A 9,211-nucleotide genomic window follows, 5' to 3' on the forward strand; every position below is an offset into this window, starting at 1 on the left:
TCCAAAATATATATAGTTTGAGTTGTGATCAATACTGAGATACGTATACACTGGGTCGTGGATTGATTCAAGATAATATTTATCGATTTATTTCTGTACATCTAACTGTGGACAACTAGTTATAGGTTACTAACGAGGACAGCTGACTTAATAAACTTAAAACATCAAAATATATTAAAAGTGTTGTAAATATATTTTGAACATACTTTAATATATATGTATATATTGTTATAGGTTCGTGAATCAACAGTGGCCAAGTCTTACTTCTCGACGAAGTAAAAATCTGTGAAAGTGAGTTATAGTCCCACTTTTAAAATCTAATATTTTGGGATGAGAATACATGCAGGTTTTATAAATGATTTACAAAATAGACACAAGTACATGAAACTACATTCTATGGTTGAATTATCGAAATCGAATATGCCCCTTTTTATTAAGTCTGGTAATCTAAGAATTAGGGAACAGACACCCTAATTGACGCGAATCCTAAAGATAGATCTATTGGGCCTAACAAACCCCATTCAAAGTACCGGATGCTTTAGTACTTTGAAATTTATATCATATCCGAAGGGTGTCCCGGAATGATGGGGATATTCTTATATATGCATCTTGTTAATGTCGGTTACCAGGTGTTCACCATATGAATGATTTTTATCTCTATGTATGGGATGTGTATTGAAATATGAAATCTTGTGGTCTATTGTTACGATTTGATATATATAGGTTAAACCTATAACTCACCAACATTTTTGTTGACGTTTAAAGCATGTTTATTCTCAGGTGAATATTAAGAGCTTCCGCTGTTGCATACTAAAATAAGGACAAGATTTGGAGTCCATGTTTGTATGATATTGTGTAAAAAGTGCATTCAAGAAACTGATTTCGATGTAACATATTTGTATTGTAAACCATTATGTAATGGTCGTGTGTAAACAGGATATTTTAGATTATCATTATTTGATAATCTACGTAAAGCTTTTTAAACCTTTATTTATGAAATAAAGGTTATGGTTTGTTTTAAAAATGAATGCAGTCTTTGAAAAACGTCTCATATAGAGGTCAAAACCTCGCAACGAAATCAATTAATATGGAACGTTTTTAATCAATAAGAACGGGACATTTCAGGTAAAGTGAATTACATGAAAGAACGAAAGTGTCAATTAACGAGAACCGGACAAATGTTAGTGGAGATTTCTGTTTGACTTTCAGTGCATGCTTTACGATGATTGTCTAGTACCTCTTAATAAGTTAATTTTTTAGTTTCATAATATTAAAAACGTTTTACGATATAATAACACCTTTGAAATATAACTGATTCTGGAATACAATTTATAATTTCTCGATTTAGTTTCAAACGTATGAAAATGTCTTTCCATCTAAACAGAACTTTGTTACAAATACGTTTTGAATACATAAAAAGAAATAATATTATTTTTATTGTAGTATATATATATATATATATATATATATATATATATATATATATATAAGGATTTAAAATAAACAATATAAATTGTCGAGAAGTAGGAACATATTATAAGACTTTAAGATTATCTTTTATCTTTGGAAATGTTGGGAAGACAAATTGAACATCACGTTTTCTTTAAAAATGAATATAGTTTTATAAACATCTAGAACCGCTTTTGACAATTTATTATTGAGTCATTAGGATAAGTGTAAAGGTCAAACGTTATCCCAAACTTTAGAATATTTCAAGAAACCTTTTGACAAGTTATAAATGATAAGAGTCTGTGATTTAACTTGCAATGTATATTTAAAAATGTGTCATTAATTATATATGATTTCAAAAGTAAACAATAGTAACACTGGCTTAGTGACTCGATTGAGATTTGGTTATGCTAAGAAGTCGAAATAAACGCTAGTACATAAACAAATTTTATTTAGTTAAGGAAAAAGTTATATAAGATAATGATTTTTCTATTATGTAAACAATCTAAACTAAACTACGAAATATATATAGCTTTTGAAAAACTAAATATTATAATACTTCTAAATATATAAGTTTATAGTTCTAAATGAAAACATAAATATATATTTTTTTACAAAGTGATAAAATATAATAATAACCTTGTCATAAAACGTCCTGATTTCAAATAATATATTTTGATAAACAACAAGTCACTGATTTATAGAAGCAAATGACCACAACGCTCAATTTTATAAACTACATTTTTTATAAGGTAATTTATTGATGAGTAAGTCAAATTATTAATAAGGGTATACGTCGCGTAACGTAAAAGGCTAGTTTTCTAAACGTACGAAAGTGCGCTCGAAAAACCGAAAGTGAAACATGAGTCGAGTGACAATGTACGAGTCATTTGAACAAAAATTACATTTTTACTATGCACGTAAATATAATATAATATTTAATTAATTTTAAAGATTAAATATATTATATATATATATATATATATATATATATATATATATATATATATATATATATATATATATATATATATATATATATATATATATATATATATATATATATATATCTTAAGTTACAATGAAACCTTCGGTGGATGAAATGAATGCGTGTGAGCTGTTATGATGTCTCATGCACTCGTATGAGCTCTCCACACACTTCTCATGCGAGTGCATGAGGGGTTAGGTGTTGTTCACTCCTTTTAAAATTCGAACATTTTCATTTCTTTGCACACACACAAATATCACAACTATCTCTCTGTCTATAATACTCCATAATATTTATGTTATTTATATTATTATTATTATTATTATTATTAATATTAATATTATTACTAATCGTATTAGTAGTATTATTAGTATTAAGTATTATACATAAAATATTACGACGAGGTCATGAGCAAGTTATTTCGAAACGGGTTTTATGAGTAGGATAGGGCTAAGGAAATTATGGGTATTAGCTATGGAGGTGATGGGTAATGTTCATGGGTATGCTCGTGAGGTCAAATTAGTATTTATCATCTCCGTTGCATCTACGTACCTTTCCTGCAATATTGAATCTCAATATTGATACGTGAGTACTCATAAATTAACTTTTATATATTAATAGTGTATCCCTGACTAGTGCTCGAGAATATAGGATTATGCATGCTTGTACTTTTGATATTGCCATTAGATAGGATATGTTGAATCCTGAATTAGTTATATATGCGGTTGAGATAAGGTATAAGATATGCATGTCGTTGGAAAGCTAGCGAAAAATTAAGAACTTTTCATTTAGATATCGAATGGTTTCGATGAACGAATTTGAAGTTATAGTCAATTGAAATTTGGTATTATTATTAAAAATTATTATTATTATCGTCGTTATTATCGTCATTATAGTTTTTATCTAATTATTATTATTAGTATTATTATTATTATTATTATTATTATTATTATTATTATTATTATTATGATTATTATTATTATTTTTATCATTATCCATAAAAAGTATTATCATTAAAATTTGTTATTTTATTACTATTACTATCGTTAAAGTTATAATTAGTATTATCATTAATATTATCGTAATATTTATTACCATTAGTATTATTATAACTTGAAACTAGTATTAGTAACACCTAATTATTATGATTAATATCATTATTATTATTAACATGAATGCGATATAAAAGTCGATTAAAAGCTATTAGACGAATCGATTAGGAAATAATGAGTATGAGTATCATGATGAAATTAAAATAATGAAAGATATTGATTTAGATAAAATTATCTTTCTTATTATTTTTATCATTAATATTATTATTAAAAGTATCGTTAATATTAAAACTATTATTTTAACAAAAATTATCATTTTAATAGAAATGTCATTGTTATTATGAAATATCATTATTATTATCATTTTAAATAAAATTATTATTTTAAAGTTAATATTAAAAAGTAACGTAAATATTAAAGTTATCATAATTAGAATTATCATTTTATCATAATATCATTTTTAGTAAATATAAATATTGAAATTTTTATTAATAGAATAATAATAATTATTATTACAAAATAATACAATTTTTACTTATTATTATTATTATCAATGTTATTTTATCAAATAAATATGTAATACAAATAATATAATTACCTTAATAAAACCTATCATAATAATATTTTTATGATATTAAATGAACTCTCTAAATTTTATTACTTAATATATATAAAAGTATATTTTATTATATAAATTTTAATATAAAAATTTTTATTTATTAATAAATGAATTATATTATTTACTCTAATAAATCTTTTAAAAATATTTAAAAATATAAAACGACGATATTTAAACTACATATTAATCATGTATAGATTTTGGAAATCATTTTTGAGTCAAATTAACTTTTGTTGACTTTTGCATATTAGTCTCGAGCATTAGGATTGTGGTACACTATGACTTGACCTAATTTGTTACGACAAATTTTGACCAACATATAAATATATATACTTAATTTAGGTTCGTGAATCCGAGGCCAACCTTGCACTTGTTCAATGACGTTATATGTATTTTACTACGAAATACAGTATGGTGAGTTCATTACTCCCTTTTTAAAAGCTTTTGCAATATATATATTTTTGGGACTGAGAATACATGCGCTTTTATAAATGTTTTACGAAATAGACACAAGTAATCGAAACTACATTATATGGTTGAATAATCGAAGCCGAATATACCCCCTTTTGCTTGGTAACCTAAGAATTAGGGAACATCACTAATTTTGAGAATTAGTGCACCCCTAATTGACGCGAATCCTAAAGATAGATCTATTGGGCCTAACGAAACCCATCCAAAGTACCGGATGCTTTAGTACTTCGAATTCGTTGTTATCATGTCCGAAGGATTTCCCGGAATGATAGGGGATATTCTTATATGCATCTTGTTAATGTCGGTTACCAGGTGTTCAATCCATATGAATGATTTTTGTCTCTATGCATGGGACATATATTTATGAGAACTGGAAATGAAATTCTTGTGGTCTATTAAAATGATGGAAATGAATGATTATGATAAACTAATGAACTCACCAACCTTTTGGTTGACACTTTAAAGCATGTTTATTCTCAGGTATTAAAGAAATCTTCCGCTGTGCATTAGCTCATTTTAAAGATATTACTTGGAATCATTCATGGCATATTTCAAAAGACGTTGCATTCAAGTCATTGAGTTTAGTAAAGATTATGATTAAGTAAATGTCATATTAGAACATTTATAGATGGATATTATGAAATGGTATGCATGACTGTCAACTTTCGATGTAATGAAAGATTGTCTTTTAAAACAAATGCAATGTTTGTCAAATGTATCATATAGAGGTCAAATACCTCGCGATGTAATAATATGTTATTGTATTCGTTCTTATGGATTAGGACGGATCTTTACAGAGGGTGTTCTTGTTAGGGCGTAATTGGGAAAAGGAGGTGGGATGTCGTTTCTCCCGGTCCTACTACGACCAAATTCCGTTGTTGTTTTAGTATATAAGATAAATAAAGTATTACGTAATTTTATTATATACTCCGTATAATTTATCATTCTATGGTTATCTTCATCACGTTAGTTATTTTCATTTCATTTCTTTAACTATTATTCCAACTCGAATAGCAAGTAAACTATTTTATATTACTTTTTTCTATTATTTTTCTCTCTTTTACTTTTTATCCCATTCATGTCCACTAAAACAAACTTGAGATCAAAGTGTAGATGAGTTTGGACTTAAGCGAAAACCTCTAAAGTCCTTAATTAAAACGCCTTTGAAACACTATTAACCAAAATTTAATGTGATTGTTATTGATACTTGACCTTGTTTGTAGCTTTATTTTTATTTGTAGCCTTATGGTATATTCTTTCCTTTTATATATCATCATTTGTTCTTCATGTTTGTATTTATACTTGGTGAAAGTGACATACTTTTCTATTAAGTTAGTGGCATAGCAATGGACATCAACAATTCAACACAACTATTATGAAAATAATTTCTTTATTCTTAGTTATTACGTATAACTTTAAACAGCCTTGCAAGCACTTTTTCTTGACACATTTTGTTTAAGCAAAGTTGTTTTGAATATAACTTTTGCTACAAAGCTATTAATTAGATTATTTTGTCTAAGGAATTTAGTAAAACAAGAATATTAGCATTTGATGAGTTGTAGATGCTTTGAGGTCATTTAGATCTAGCTTTTGAGTTTTTGCAAAGCAAATAAACTTTCAAGGTGTTCGTGAATACATTTTAAAAGTGATATTTTGATTTGCGTTTTGAAAATTTAAATAATTTGTTTGTAATGTGTGGGAATGAAAATCTAATAATAAATTATTTGTGTTTAGAGGGAACGATAACTCAATTTCGGAGCATCAATCATTGACATGTGTTTCAAAACGCAAGCTCTTGTTATATGTCGTGTGTATACATGTATACTTGTTGGTCCACAATCAACAACTTAGAACGTTTATATAAGATCAATTGAACAGAATAACAAATAAGTTATAAAGTGCGGAATCAACTGAACTTTACAAGTTAAATTGACACAAAAAGAATGGAACAATAGAGAAGATAAATGTTATTGAATTGGCGATTTGGAATGAATTACAAGTTCCCTATTTATAGATTTAAGAAACACACTTCTTAAATCTTATCAAATCTATTCCAAAACAAACGTAGCTAAATAAAAGGAAACTTAATAATATCATATCTCTTCAATGATCTTCTCCTAGAAATCAGAGATATTCGTTTAGATGGAATCTCTTCATTTTTATCTTTAATTATTTTACGCGTATTTGATTTGATCTTTATCTCTTTTCAGCATCAGTAGAATCTGTATTTCTTGTTGAGCAGAGTCTGTATTCTTCAATCTTCCAGACTCTAAATATTACAGACTCTAAATATATAGACTCAAATAATACAGATTCAAAATACTTTTCAGCTAAGACTTATTTGACTCATCAGATTTACAAAATTCCTAACAATCTCCCCCTATCTGATGATGTCAAAATACATACACAAAAAGTTTAATTGGTCTGTGAATACATAAACAAACTTACAGACACAACTGATTAGAACCATACAGTTTTTATTTTCTTTTCTCCATCCTTTCTTTGACTTGAAGATTCGGCTGTTGCTCTTTTCTTCTGAAGCTTTACATACTCATCCTTGATTTCATCACTCATAAATCTCAGACTTGAATTATTTCAATCTTAGTCAAATTTAGAAACAAAAAGTCCACCAAATTTCTTCTGAATGACAAACTCTGTTTAGATTCACACTTCTTTAGAAGTGCAATCAGATAGCTTAGCTGTGTATCTTTGAACTTATTAACTTTCATCAAACATTCAGTGTTTCTTCTATCTTTATACATTAGCCCTTCAGGATCAGATATATAAACATTATCTTCAAACTTCACATGACTTGGAACCTGAAACATTGGATTCTTCTCATCTTCAAAAATCAGATTTACCCCATCAAATTTTGTTCTTCTTCCTCTGAATGAACTCTGCAGTATCCTTTATATTCTTCTTCTGCTATCATTCCCAGTTCATATGAAACATGAACTAACATGTGAATCTGTCTAAGAACTTCTGGTTTCAAATCCCACTCTTGCAATTTTCTAACACACCTTGAAATAGCTTTCCATTCAAAGAAACCTAAAATGAACACCTGATCCAAATTAATTACTCTTTTGCTTTTATCATCCAAGATCAACTCAATACTTACAATCACATCATCATTCCTTCCTAAAATACAATCAACAATTGTATTGTCTTTAAAACCTCTATATGAAAATATATCATTCAACTTCTCAGCCATATCTCTTTCTTCCTCTAATCTTTTCAAAATAAATTTCTCAGCTTTGGACATTGACTCTTGTTCCTTTATCATATTCAGATAATTTTCAACAGACATTCCTTCTGTAGCAGCAGCTTCTCTAACCAAATCATCAACTGCCTTCTCTGCAGGACTCAATTTTCTTTTACCAGCAGCTTTTTCTTTTCTTTGAACATTTGAATATGTACTCATTTTAACAGATTCTGCTCTTTTTTCTGCTCTAGCTCTTCTCCTTTCTGCACTGTTCATAGCTAGCACAACAATCATATCATCATCATTATCATCACCATCACTATCATCATCAGACTCAATACTGATTACATTTGGTTTACATCCTTCATCTTTTTTCTTCTTCTTTGGAATGGATTTCTTTCTTGAATACAACTTAGTGATTTTAGGTTTAGATTTTTGTTGCTGTTGCTCAGTTTTATTCTCTCCCTCAGCCTTTGATTCTCCTTCTCCTTCAACATGTGACTCCCCCTCAGCCTTTGACTCCCCCTCAGCCCTTGAGGGACCTCCAAACTTAACCCATGGAATCCATTCACCTGTATCATCATTAAAAAACTTAACCCTTTTACCTGGATGCTTTGTAATGAATGCATCAAATTCCTGCTTTCTATTTTTCATCTCCCCCTTTTTAACATCACCAACTTCTTCATCAGAATAAGGCGGAGGATCTATATGAGTAATGTGATCATAGATCCTTTCTTGGAAACATTTGATTGTTCCAAGCTCTATAGATAGACCAGCAACCTCAGTACGAATGCTATCAACCTCCTGCATAGCCACATCCATGGAATCTAACTTTCTGTTTATATTCTGCAATATAGCATTGTTAGAACATGAAGTGGTTGCCTGATCTTTCTGTACCTGCATCACCACACCTGACAAATTCCCTACCAACCTCCTTACCTCCTCCAGCTCATTCTTGGTTGCCAAATTATTATTCAAGTTATTAAACCCATCCTGCACACTTGTCAGCTTGTCATCAAACTGTGAAGTCAACTTAGTCAAATCATTAAAAATACCAACCAAGTTTACTTGTGCCTCAGGTTGGGGTGAAGTACCAGCTATGGGTGATTGAGTGGGTGGTGTGCCCTCACCTTCCTCCTGTTGAGAAGGACTGGGATCATGAGACACAGAATGTTTTGGAGCCTATACCTCTCCCTGTGACCCGAGACTAGCATTGGAAGCTCGTGCTAGTATGTGTAAGGAGTCATTTTTGGGAGTTAATTGAGTCAGATTCACATCTGAGGCAGTAGTAGGTTTAGGTGAATTTGGTGGAGCTATGGATTGGTTTGTTGAGTCCAGGATTGGGACTCTGCAGTTTGATCATCTGAGGGGGTTTTCTCAGGATCATTAATGTGTTGATCCAAGTTAACAATTCTAATAGGTGAAGGCTG

The sequence above is a fragment of the Rutidosis leptorrhynchoides genome, chromosome 6, assembly GCF_046630445.1.
Source record: "Rutidosis leptorrhynchoides isolate AG116_Rl617_1_P2 chromosome 6, CSIRO_AGI_Rlap_v1, whole genome shotgun sequence".
NCBI classification, from domain to species: domain Eukaryota; kingdom Viridiplantae; phylum Streptophyta; class Magnoliopsida; order Asterales; family Asteraceae; genus Rutidosis; species Rutidosis leptorrhynchoides.